General features: G+C 40.5%; 1 protein-coding gene across 2 annotated transcripts in view; it reads right to left on the bottom strand.

Moving 5' to 3' along the window:
* TAFA2 (TAFA chemokine like family member 2) overlaps positions 1 to 12,982 on the bottom strand; it is a 319,861-nt gene extending 306,879 nt beyond the window's left edge. Inside the window, exons 1-2 of one of the 2 annotated variants that reach the window (XM_039519968.1) lie at positions 12,230 to 12,243; positions 11,676 to 11,871 (exon numbers count right to left, since the gene is read on the bottom strand). The gene's annotated coding sequence lies outside the window, so the exon portion shown is untranslated. Of the gene's footprint in view, positions 1 to 11,675 lie in introns of both variants that reach the window. The other variant, XM_039519967.1, reaches the window with a different exon arrangement.

Raw genomic sequence — 12,982 nt, 5'->3', positions numbered from 1 at the left:
GTTCAATTTTCTCTTTTTCCTCTCTGTAACTAAGCTGAAAATGCTTTATCTAGTTTAATATATAAGATGTGTAAATATTATGCAAACCATTTGTCAAGGCTGAATCCCCACTCTGTCACTCCAAGTGCAGAAAGTGGGGGCTTGCAAGGATTCTAAAAATTAATACTTGCCCCTCCAGGCTTAATATATGGAGATATACCTATCTCAGAACTGGAAAGGACCTTGGAAGGTCATCAAGTCCAGTCCTCTGGCTTCGCTAGCAGGACCAAGTACTGTCCCTGACAGGTTTTTTTTTTGTTTGTTTGGTTTTGGTTTTTTGCACACCCCAGATCTCTAAATGGCCCCAGGATTGGGCTCACAACCCTGGGTTTAGCAGGCCAATGCTCAAACCACTGAGTTATCCCAAGGTTACAGCTTTTCTCTGATCTTTGCTTGGTAAACGCTGCCACCATCCAAATTAAAAAAAAAACCACCAAAAACCCTTTGAACCCAGAAAGGAGCACTTGGGAATTCCTCCCTGTGGGATACCCTCAAGCCCTTTCACCCCTCTCTGTGAAAGAGCTGAGAAAGAAAAGAAAGGAAATTACCTGTGGCCACCAGCTAATTAAACAACATGCACAAACCTCTTAGGACACCAAAAATCCAATTCTGTTCTAAAAAAAAAAAAAGGTAAATTTTATTAAAAACAAAAAAGAAAATACATCTGGAACTTAGGCTTTTGCTAGATTTTAAAAGAACAATTCCAAAAGTTAAGCACCCAAAATAGCTTTCTTGGGGGTTCAGCTTAAAGGTTACAAGCAAACAAAAGCATCTGAGGTTAGCACAGAAGAGATCCACAAGCCAAAATAAAGAATAAACCAGATCACATCTATCTAAACGTTCCCTGTCCAAATGATTCCTTCTAGGTATGAAGGATAATTTTTCATACCTGGTTCAAAACTTACACAGCATTCCTGCTTATAGCATTGCTGCTCTGCCCCTGATTCTCCAGAGAACAACAGACAAAGGGTAAATTTCTTTCCCATTTTAAAAAGTTCTTGCCCTCCCATTGGCTCTTCTGGTCAGGTGCCCACTCCTTTTCTTTTACCTGTGGGCTTGTTAACCCTTTACAGGTAAAGCAAGCAGAAAACAGCTACCAAGAGGGATTTTACAGCTCACTGGCTGGTTGGGTGTCTATCAAAGGGAGCTACACACACCCTTCATTTATCACATCATTTTTATTTTAATTCCATTATCTCTGGGGTTTTATATAAATCTTGTTTTTATTAAGCTTACTATTGTGTGGGTAACTTCACTGCAAATGTCCACAAAGAAAAGAGAACCCCATACCTCCTAAGGAGAGGCACTGAAGGGCAAAGAGTCTCTGGAACCTACAATTCCCCCGCTTCAGTCTTGATCAAGGGCCATGAACAAAGGTGCCCTATTCCAGTGATTTATGTTACTAATAGGCTGTGAGGGGCAAGAACAATGGGAGAAGCCAAAAGACCAAGAAAGAGATGAGAATTAGTGGGGGCGTGGGTGCACTCACTATAAATCATGCTGTTTGCAGAATGCATATATATTCACAGCGTTTTAATTATATGGAGTTATAGGTATAAATTATCACAATAATGGAGCTACACAATCTGGACCTAACTGATAGAATCTTTTTGATTGAACAAATACACAGAGGTAATATAAAGTAAAACTATCAGCTGTGATGGTTTTATTCACTCATCCCTACTGAGTCATCCACACGTTTTCTTAACTTTTTAATTGGATATCTATTTAATTTGAGGAATTGTTCTATTAAAATTATTAACAGAAATAATAAATGAGAATTATACTCTGACAAATGGTAGTGTCTGCACAGTTTATTTTGTATACATTTACTTGTAATGGTGTTTATCCTGAGTTATTAAAAAATATTCTCCTCTAAAAAAATGATTCTTTTAACTTTTTCAAGGCCAAAATAATTTAGACAGCCATTTTCATTTTGGGTGATGTTAAAATAGCATCTGGAATAGTCTTTTATTTAGTACTGATGACAACTTGTGGCTGTTGTACTGACACAATGGTCTTCAGAGTTTCAGCATACAAATAAATTCAAATGAGATAATCCCCAGAGGATGGATATGGAGAAAGGATAACTAAATAACGCTACTACTGTTGTAGGTTTCAAATTAAGTGTTTCATTCTAAAGTTATAATTATCAGGAGGAATGCAGTTATTCAGTAATGCACTAAAAGAGCATAATGTTTCATCACTCATTAAATAGAAAAATATATTGAAAATTTGGGAATCAGAATCATTTGCAGCTTGCTCTGAGCTAATGGGTCATGGGGGGAAAAAAATACTTTTTTGGCAGGAAAGCAATCAGGTATTGCTGACTGCAGACTGTATTTACTTGACATTCAGAAAGATCATATGACACTAATGCAGATGAGGTGAGTTTATGCAACAGTGAGGAGGAAAGGAAGGGCAAGGAGAGCAGAAGAGATTAGATAATGGGTGGTTGGATGGTGTGATAGAGAAGAGAGGAAAGTGTGTGTTAGTATGATAAGTTTTAGATAGCCATGGTGAGGGTGACTGGATTTTTTAAGACATACCATACATTCATGCCATTCTAGTTATAGCTGTGTCAGCACTTTCTTTACAAAAAGTTTTTTTTTCCCAGAACTTTTACCATTTATCAGGTAAATAGACAGTTTCAAGATTACTCTGCAGACCAAAATATCTATTAAACCAATGGACATTATTGCACTAAAGGTGATGTAAATAATATGCTTTTTAAAAATCAGAGCTAAAAGTGTATTCAGTGGATTTCAAATATGTATTTACAGTAGACACAAACCTTACAAGAGCTTTAAAATGTATACTAGCAAAATGCTTGAAAAAGCCAAATTGTCTCTAATTATACTGGAGATAAACTCCAAAATATTAGACCACATATGCTCAAACAGAAAGAAGCTAAGAATGGCAAAGGTAAAGCTTCAGCTTCCTTCTTGTTTGTTTTTCCTTATGCAATTGTACCTAACTATTACAGGGATATAAGAGCATAAAGGGAAATATGTGCAGTAGTGACCAGGTTCAGATTTAAAGATGGAGAGCCAACCGTCTAAAAGTGGAAGTTTCAGAAATCTTTTGTATTCCTTCCTTTTGTTGGCTGGTGTCTGAGCTGTGAAATGACTCGGCAGAATCAAAACACAGGTACCGGCAGGAAGAGTATTTCCATCAAAAGATAAGCTTTATAAACCAGAAAATAAAAAGCAAGTTGCCATGAGTGTGTGTATATATCTGTATATAACAAAACTTCCCCAGTTTGGGGTCCACCACAGTCACAAATCAGCAGATGGGTGTAGGGCCCTGCATTCTTTTGGAGATTCTCATTTCTCTGTCTCTCACACAACCAATTTATAGTCCTTCCCCTGGCCACTATGCCACCTCTTAATCATCAAGGACCAGATACCTGTAGCATTGACAAGGTGGTACATTATCTAAATCCAGAGGGAAGAGAGAGCCTAGGATTCTAGTTTATCTACACAAAAACAGGATCTTAAAAATGGGAGGTGTTGGTCAACTTTAACCATCAATAGCACTACCAGTTCTATCTATAATAACCAGATCTGAATAAACTGTATATTGCATTAGTGCATATAAACAACATGTCTTTCCTTGGGTTCTCGTAACATCATAAAACAAAAGACCATATCTTTACTTATTTGTTACTATCACCAGATCACAAGAAAAAACTAACAGCCTTAACTTATACACAGCTTGGCTCTTATTTGTTAAAATACACAGTTAAATGGGTCTCAAAACAAGTTAAATATAAGTACCAGAATACAGTCATGTTGATATTTTCTTGTTGGAATACGGTAACCAATTTTTTTCCTAAGTTCTAAATATGACCTCATTTTTTGTGAGAATATCAATATCTTGTATACCATCTCAGATGGTGACATTTTATTCTATTTCTACACAGGTGACATCACTTTTGAATAAGACAACTATATTTGTAGTTTGTAATACTAAAATGCCTGGGTAGTTTTATAAGGTTATATTAGCTATCTGCTATTACAGCCTGCTTAGATTTTATTTCTATCTTTGTTTTAAATGTAAGTGTATGTAATATTTGTCATTGATGGATTATGGCGAATTTAAGTTGTGCATTAATCCACCGTGTTTGGATAACAGTGCAAGATTCTCAACGGCTTGTTGGTCTAAGGCAAAGGTTCTTAAACTGTGGGTTGGGATCCCAAAATGGGTCATGGCCCTGTTTTAATGAGGTTGCCAGTGCTGGTATCAGACTTGCTGGGGTCCTGGACCAGAGCTGAAACCCGAGTCCCACCACCCGAAGCGGGACTCAGGCTTCGGCTTGAGCCCTGTTGCCCAGGGCTCAGGTTACAGGCCCCCTGCCTGGGGCTGAAACCCTTGGGCTTCAAGCTTTGCCGATTGGAGTGGTGGGGTCAGACGGGTGGAGAGTCCCCCCTCCTGGGGTTGTGTAGTAATTTTTGTTGTCAGAAGGGGTTGCAGTACAATGAAGTTTGAGAACCGCTGATCTAAGGGTATGATTTTTTCTTAGGATAAGAAAGATCCCTGGTTCAAATCCTGGACAACCCCTCACAAAGACTGAGATTGGTCCTCTGTCTTTAAAATCTGGAGGTGAGGCTAGATTATCACAGTGGTCCCTTCTGGCCTTGGAATCTATGAATGACATCCCACCAATGTGCCTCAACCCTGATCACTAAGCAGCAAGAGTGTAGTCTGCATACATGTCCAGGCCCCAATTCAGCAAAGTATTTAAGTGCATGTCTAACTTTAAGAATGCAAGCAGTCCCACTGAAGTCAAAAGGGAACTATTCACTTGGAAAGCACATGTTTAAGTGCTTTGGTTGATAAGGCCTCAATCTTTGGCCTCTCTGTGGACATCAACAGCAAGCATGCCATTTTTGTCTATTGCTTTTGTGTTTTTTATGATCTGGACATTAGATCTATAGGAACTGGACTGAGACCACCAGTTCATCTCAAATAAGCCACCAGAAAATTTCCAAATGGTATTCACTTTCAGTAATTACTGGCCCCGGTCCAAATTTCAGGTAGTGACCTAAATGGGAAAGGTCCTGACTCACATTATCTATCCTCTGAGCCATCAAGACACCATTCCCTTGTATTTTACACTATTACATATAATGATACAATATCTTGCTATGAAGTATGGTCCAGTTTAGAACTCAAAGGGCCAAACTGAGATTAGGTTGCACAGAGGTACATTCCTAAAAAGCCTCAGCTGTGATGGTAACCACAGAACATAGTTTGAACAAACTACTCCTGGATCCCCCAAAACTTGCTGTTGTGAGACTGCATATTACTAAGACATAAATAAATGGACTATGTAGTTTTTAATCACATATTAGACAATTGCTGTTCAGTTTTACTAAGTCAATGAACAAAGCATAGCTGTGATGCATTCTCCTTGCATTTTGGTAACAAAGAAATTGCCATGCTGGATCAGACCATGATCTATCTAGATCAGTATTCTGTCTCCAACCGCGGCCACGACCAGCTGCTGCAGAAGAAGGTGCAAGAAACCCTGCAGTAGGTCGTTATGGAATTACTTGCCCCAGGCAAAGTTTCCTCCTAACCCCCTCTAAGTTAGACATTGGTTCATGCCTCAAAGCATGAATTACTCTCTCTTACAAAAACATACATCTTAATACGTACTATTATAACTATGGAAATTCTTGCTGTTCATATAAATGTCCAGTACTCTTTTTCTGTTGTGTGTATGTCCACTTGCTAATTTGCGGAGTTCAGCAATTTGATATGGCCATCCCTGTCATTAGTGCAAATAGATGGAGATTCTCATCACTAAGGCTACATTTTAGTCAAGGGTATTTTTAGTAAAAGTCATGGACAAGTCACAGGCAGTAGACAAAAATTCATGGCTCATGACCTGTCCATGACTTTTACTCTATACCCTTGACTAAATCTTGGGGGTGGCAGGGTGGCCCAGGTGGTGCCACATGGCCCAGGACCCATGCTGATGCTGGGGGGGCGGGTGGCAGCGCACAGCCCAGGACCTGCATTGATGCTCGGTGGGGGAGTGGGGAGGCTGCAGCTGGTGGGGCTGGCAGGCTCCCTACATGGCTCCACGCCTCCCCAGAAGCAGTGACATCCCCCTCCCTTAGCTCCTAGGCAGAGGCGTGGCCAGGCATCCCTGCGTACTGCCTCCGCCCAAGTGCCAGCTCCACAGCTCCCATTGGCCAGGAACCACAGCCAATGGGAGCTGCGGGGGTGGTGCCTGCAAGTGGAGACAGTGCACAGAGCTGCCTGGCCACACCTCTGCCTAGGAGCTGAGGGATGTTGCTGCGTCCAGGGAGCCTGCCCCGAGCCCTCACCCCTGCCTACACCCAACCCCCAGCCCTGAGCCCCCTCCCACACACAAACTCCTGCTGCTGCTGGGGGGCCGGGGCAGAGGGGAGGTGCGGTGGCCCGAGACTGCCCCAGCAGCAACCAGTGCAGCTGGCCTGAGATCTGCCCAAACTATTCAGATGGTCCCGGGCAAGCTACACCAGCTTCTGCAGAAGGAGGTCCCAGAAAGTCACAAAATCCATGACTTCCGTGACAAACGCACAGACTTACTCATTGTCCACCTTTCCAAAAAGCTGTCAGTATTGTCACACATTGTAGTTCATAGTTTGTCCCTTCCTCGGCATTGTTGAATAAGATTCTCATAAGACAAAAGACTATAAACAATGGCACAGTGGTGTTAACAGACGCATATTCGTGATTCACATTATGAGGGTGAAAAACAACATGTCAGCTGCAGCTACCAGAAACACTATTAACATAGTAGCCATTATGAGGTTTGATAACCTTATAACAGGAGGTTAACTAACCCTCTTCCCAGCTCTCACACATGCATTTATATAGGTGACTGGTTCCATACTGCTTAAGATAAAAGATCTGTTCTTGCAACTGCTTGCTCATGTGAGCAGTCTGCTAGCATGAATAAAGGTCTGCAGGCTCAAGTCCATAGAAAACATTTTCCATAAACCGCATGACAAATTTTACATCCATCACCAGCTACAGTTGCAAAGCATTCTGCAGAGAACTATTCTGATGTACCAGAAAAGTAGAAAAAGCTAAGAAAGCGTGTTTGGCTACTTGTCTCCATTTTATCTAAGTGTACAGTGTCCCATCATAATTACTACTGTGAAGCATGATCACATTATTATTTTCTCTCTCCAAAGTGTTTTCTGAAATACATTTCAGGAAGGGAGCTATATAAAAATGAATTGAATTGTATATCTGTGGAAGTGAGAAAGCGTTGCTCTTATGGAAGAGTGCTTTCGGCTGACATGATTATTTTGTTGTTTTCCTTTGATAGACAACTGACTGTACATAGTGATAAAAAGATAGCTGGAGATGGCCAGGTGCAGAATTAGAGCATAGAAATCCCAGCTCTACTGTGCTTTATCTAACACAAGGAAAATGGCTACAAGCCAAATGAAATGATTGTTATTGGTGATGTCACCATTCACCATATTCCCAAGTAATTAAGGTCTCATTTGCAATGTGGCTACCAGCTGACATTATGTCTGCATATTGGCTGTAGCTGAGTTTTGCAAACCTAACTTGTTTTTTTAAATACAAACATATTTCTGTGATTTGCAAAACAAAATACTTGGGCCAGATACTCTGCTGGAGTAAACTGGCACAGCTCCATGGGCAGTTCTCTCTTTTTAAATGATGTTTGTAGTTTGTGTTCAAATATAGAGGTTTATGCTTAAAATGTATTACATATAGGTTAGTTTAATGTTTAAACTCTCCAAAAATTGAACTCCATATTGTACAGCCAATAAGCAACAATAATAAACAGGTCTCCTTACATCTCTACAAAGGAAACAAAAATTGAACTGTTTGCATTTACATTTGTTACCTAAAATATCCTCAGAAATAAAGTGAAAATTTAACGATGTTCTATATCTAGAGATAATGGGACAGATCCTCAATTAGTATAAATTGTCATAGCTTCCAATGGAGCTAGGACAATTTACACCGGCTGACAAGCTGCCCCATTATTTGAAAATGCAAAGAATAGGGTTGTGTTTTTTAATATCCAGAAGAAGCTGATGACTATAACAAAAAGGCCCTCAATCAGAGCACAACATTTATTTCCATTCTTTAAGAACCCTATTTCAAAGGGAAAATGGAGTGGAGTACCTGTATTTTCAAATGAAATGCCATTTCCAGCAGAATTACACAATATTACAAAATCAATGGCGATGAGACAATGGACATGTCAGTACTGCCTTTCATTTAAACGTGATGACTAAATATAGATTGTAAATATGAGAACCAACATTAATTAATTGGTTTTCGCAGTCCTTAGTTTCTTTGCCCTTCACAGTGGCATGCAGTCAGTTTGCTTTAATTTATTTTCTTTGTTTTGATGATATTTGATTAATAAATACATTGATGAATTGCATTTGTAAATGCCATCCATAGATCACAAGAAAAGAGTATGCTTGATGTTCGTATTATGGTGATCTTGGAAGGTTTTTTTTCCCCCCCCTTCTTCAACTTTTAGTATTTAGCAAGCAAACACACACACACACACAGTGCTGAATAAAGTTCCCAGTTCTTATCTGAATTTTCAATGAACAAGCAGCTGCAAAATAATATGACTTAATGAGGCACTTCTAATAAAATACAGCACAACTTAAACTTAAGAGAGAGGCATACAACTGTTTGCTCATTGATAGAACTATCATTCAAAATAAAATTTCAAAGCAATGGTCACATTTTATATATGAATAGTAAATTATTCAAAGTTTCCACAGTCACTGATGAGTGCATGAGATTGACAAATGTTTCGTATTTTACCATTACCTGTAGTCAAAGCTAACACATAATTAGTGCTACATAATCGTCTTCTAATTGACTATTACGCTTTACACAGTTACTAGTAGGCAATAATACATTCCAGAAAAAAAATAGGATTACACCATTAAATATTACATATAAATGTGGTGACACTCATATTTGAAAAATGCCTAGTATTTTGTGCCTATCAGAAAGTACACCGACAGTTAGCAAAGAGCTCCTTTAGCAGAAGTCTCACTTAATAGATAAAAGGAAAACCTATGTATTCATTCTTGAAAACAGAGTCATTCTGTCAGCTCCACTGATTAAATTATGAAAGTTGATGGCTACTAAATGCTGTTGGGCAATCTTAAAGCAGATAGGCCACCACATTGCTTTAACATAAATCTAAATGAGGCACAATGAATCTTCAATCTGCAATTTACCATTGTAACTGAATCTCTCTAGTATTATCTGTCTACATACCCATTACAATTCTCAACTCCACTAATTCTGCTTATGGTCCCCCACTAGCAATATCAACTGCATGACTTTATCCCTAGGTGTAAAGTGAAATCCCTTGGCGCTCTTGAAGAGACGTGCAAAAACGTTACACTATATGTCAAATACATGACAAGGTGCTAGATTAGCCCTCATTCGCTGATTAAAACAGTACGACAGGAATCAAGATTTTATTTCAAAATCACCTATCAACTAGACAGCATATCTAAATTCATTCTTTCAAAAGCCTCCTGCTCAGATAATATATGGTACTCAGTATAAATATGCTGTGAATAGCAAGACTGATCTAATACAAAATGAGTGATCACTGTAGTCTCCTCTTCACTAAAATCATGATACTGAAATAGTTTGCATTTACAGTAAGAACAGTATTGTAGCTTGGGAAATCAGGGCAGTAATAAACTGAAAAAAAATTGATGCTCAGATGAACATCACCAATATAATATCAAAGCTGTGAAAGTAATATCTAAAACTGAGTTTTAGCTGAATTACTTTACCATTGTTACTTGAACAATTATGAAATTATTAAGATTAGATACATAGGTATATTCACAGTGTAAAGTGACTGGAATGTTACTACGACAGAACAAGTATAATAAATAAATCCTTTGCGCCCCTTTTAAAAATTGCCTTAGAAGTAGGTCATGTTTCTCAAGTTTACCTAAAGCCATATTTCCGGGTGGGATAAGACTATTTAGTTTAGGTTTTTATGTTATGCTCCATAAAGGAATCTTACATTACTATTTTTAATTTGCTTGTATCACCTAATAAAGTAGCTTTAAAATGTTAAATTGGTACCAGTCTGAATGTTAATGTCTAAAAGCAGGTGGTAAGAAAGAGCAACCAGATAACAATTATCATGTAGTCAATAGTCATTTAAATTTATACAGTGCTGTCAGAAGACGCTAACACCCTGGATGTTTTATGGGGCTGCATTTGTTTATTATTTAAATTAACAGTTCTTCAGGAGTCAAAGCAAGATTTCTTAATTACAAAGACAAAATTTATTATTGTGGAGGGTTATACGGTTGTTTTTAAAAACAAATTAATACTCGCCAAGTAAAGAGTGGAAAGAGACCATTGTAACTACACATATATAGTAATTCAAAGTTCTTCAGGTAGTTGTTTAACCTCCTGGTAAGGATGAGGACTAAAAGAGAAGAGAAAAGCATGGCAACTCTGCTCCTAGCAGGGCACTGAAAGATGCTGCTCTTTGTGCTTTGCATATACAGCCTGTGCGTCTAATCCCACAGCTAGCTTTACAGGAAATAAAGCAGATATTTAAAAAAAAAAAAAAACTTTGTCTTGCACAAGTACAATGCGGTGGAGGGGCTGGGAGGGGAAACCCTTCCCACTATGAAATAGAATACAGATAAACTAGTTTAACGGCTCAATAGCGTTTTATTGAAATCGGAAGAAATGAGCAAAACATATGGGCAAGAAATGACTCAGGTTAGATACCACGATTTGGGGAACGTTTACAGAGAAAGAACTGAAGTCATAAACCATGCGTTATAAAAACCATTTTTAAACGATTCCTCAAACGATTCATTCTTTAACCGCTCCCTTAAGCCATCCAATAGAGTGATCTGTCTCCAAACAAAATAAATCTCCCAATAGATGGGGTTCTGGAAGTTATCAGCCGTGCTCGTTATGAAAATAGTTACGTAGAGAACCCGATATCTTACTAAAACGTCCACCGTTTTGCAGAAATGTGGAGGATTAAATAATCAAAAATGGACAGACTGTGGAGAATTCAAAGAAGTGACCTGACACATCTCATTGATCCATATTAGTGCACCGCTGGGCTATTTATTAGGAATTCAGTAAGTTTACAAACCAGAACTGAACTGGAAAGTGGAGTGAAATTAAAAACAGGTCTTTAATCAAAACAGGCTTTTATTGAACTTTTCTGTACGGGGAGGAGGGCTTGGAATAATCGACTCACTTAAATACCCTTCCTCGCCCTCGTCTCTTCCCCACCCCACACTCATTCACTAGAGCTTCTCCCTTCTGCCTCTTTCCTCGCCCAGCTCTGATCGGATGTTAGAGTGACTGACTGGATACTTCCCGCATCTCTCTTCACCAAGGGTCCAAACAAGACAAAACGTGAAGGGCCCGAAACTCGCCACAATTTAGCTGAGGGAGGGGGGGAAGGGGGAGAAATCTCCCTTTACACTCACGCACAACAACACGACCGTTGGGTGGGTGGGGGGTGGGAGGGGAGCCTGAGAGCTGGGAGCAGGAGCCACAGCTGCCTGAGCCCTGCCACATCTGGAGAGAGCTGGCACCTTCTCACCTACCTGCAGCCCCGCTTCCTTTTGGAAACACCTAGCGATCCTCCTTCAGGTTCCGGGGGGAAACTCCAGCCTTATCGCCCTTGCATCGCTTACAAAATCCCAATCCTCCTCCGGCATCCGCTGGCATGGATTTGTTCGGGGCGGGGGGGTGTTTTAAATTTGCTGTGTGGGGGTTTCCCCCCCTCCTCTCAGATTGTATCTGGAAATAAAACAGGGATCCGGCAAGCAGGTGCGGGGGGGGGGGAGGAGGCTTTGGAGGGAGAGGTGTGGGGGGGTGTTTCTTGTGCACAATTTAAAAGGGTTGTTTATAAAGGAGAGATGTAAGTTTTATCTGCTAAAAAAGGACAGCGCCGCTCTCGCCCCTTTGCTAGATCAGTGAAGGTCCCGATTCAGCCTTGCAAGCAGAGAAAGAAGAAAAATTAATCGCGTCCTGCAGCAGTCCCCCTGTGTTATTCCACCTCTGATTGGTCTGCTTTTAATACACAGCAAGACTTTGCCCCCTCTCGCCTCGCTCCTTCTCCCTCTTGGGAAAGGTAATTGGAGAGTAAGAGATTCACCTGCAGGGAAAAAATCAGCCCTCACGTACTTCTCCAGATTGCTGGCTGTGGTGGGATTGTTTTAGGCAAGCTGAGGCAGCTGGTGGGGCTTTAAATAAATTCAAGCCAGGCACGTCCTGATGAGGCGGGAGATGGTCCTTGCCTCCCCAGTGTTTATCTTCCCACTGCTGCCCCAGCTCCTCGATCCTTCTTGCAGCCCCCGACGTGTCCGAGCTGCGAACCAAAGTCTGGTTAACAGATAATGTGGCGGTGCTGCTGCCGCTGTATTGCTGGTAGCCCTTCCAGGAGTCCTACCGTCAGAGTTTCGGAGAGACTAACTAGCCCCATGCACATCGTGGGCTGAATTGTATGTCTGCCTTAGATCTTCTCTCTCTTCTCCAGCACACGCACACAGTCACCACCCAGGAAAAAAGGGTGCGGGTCCAGGCACCAGGCAGGTGTGTCGTTTCTTTCCCTTCCGAAGACAGGGGAAAGCAGCCAGGTTAACACAAAGAAATAGAGACACAAATGAGTAGGGGAAAATGAAAAATCCTCTCGGACCCAGTTTTGCAACTCCCTAGAACATCAATCGCTGGGGAGAAAAATGAGCGTGGAGTTGGTTTCCCCTTTAAAACCAATCTCTTTCGGGAGATTTCCCCTCCTTTCTCTATTGTGACCAATTCATGAATGAATGCAATCCCTTCAGACCGGGAGAGGGCCCATTCATAGCCAGGAAAACCTGGGGCTCCTGGGTGAGCTTTGGAGTAAAATGGT

The sequence above is a fragment of the Mauremys reevesii genome, linkage group 1 (genome assembly GCF_016161935.1).
Source record: "Mauremys reevesii isolate NIE-2019 linkage group 1, ASM1616193v1, whole genome shotgun sequence".
Lineage (NCBI taxonomy): Eukaryota > Metazoa > Chordata > Testudines > Geoemydidae > Mauremys > Mauremys reevesii.
Note: the sequence above shows the minus strand (reverse complement) of the source record. Positions and strands in the feature narration are given on the sequence as shown.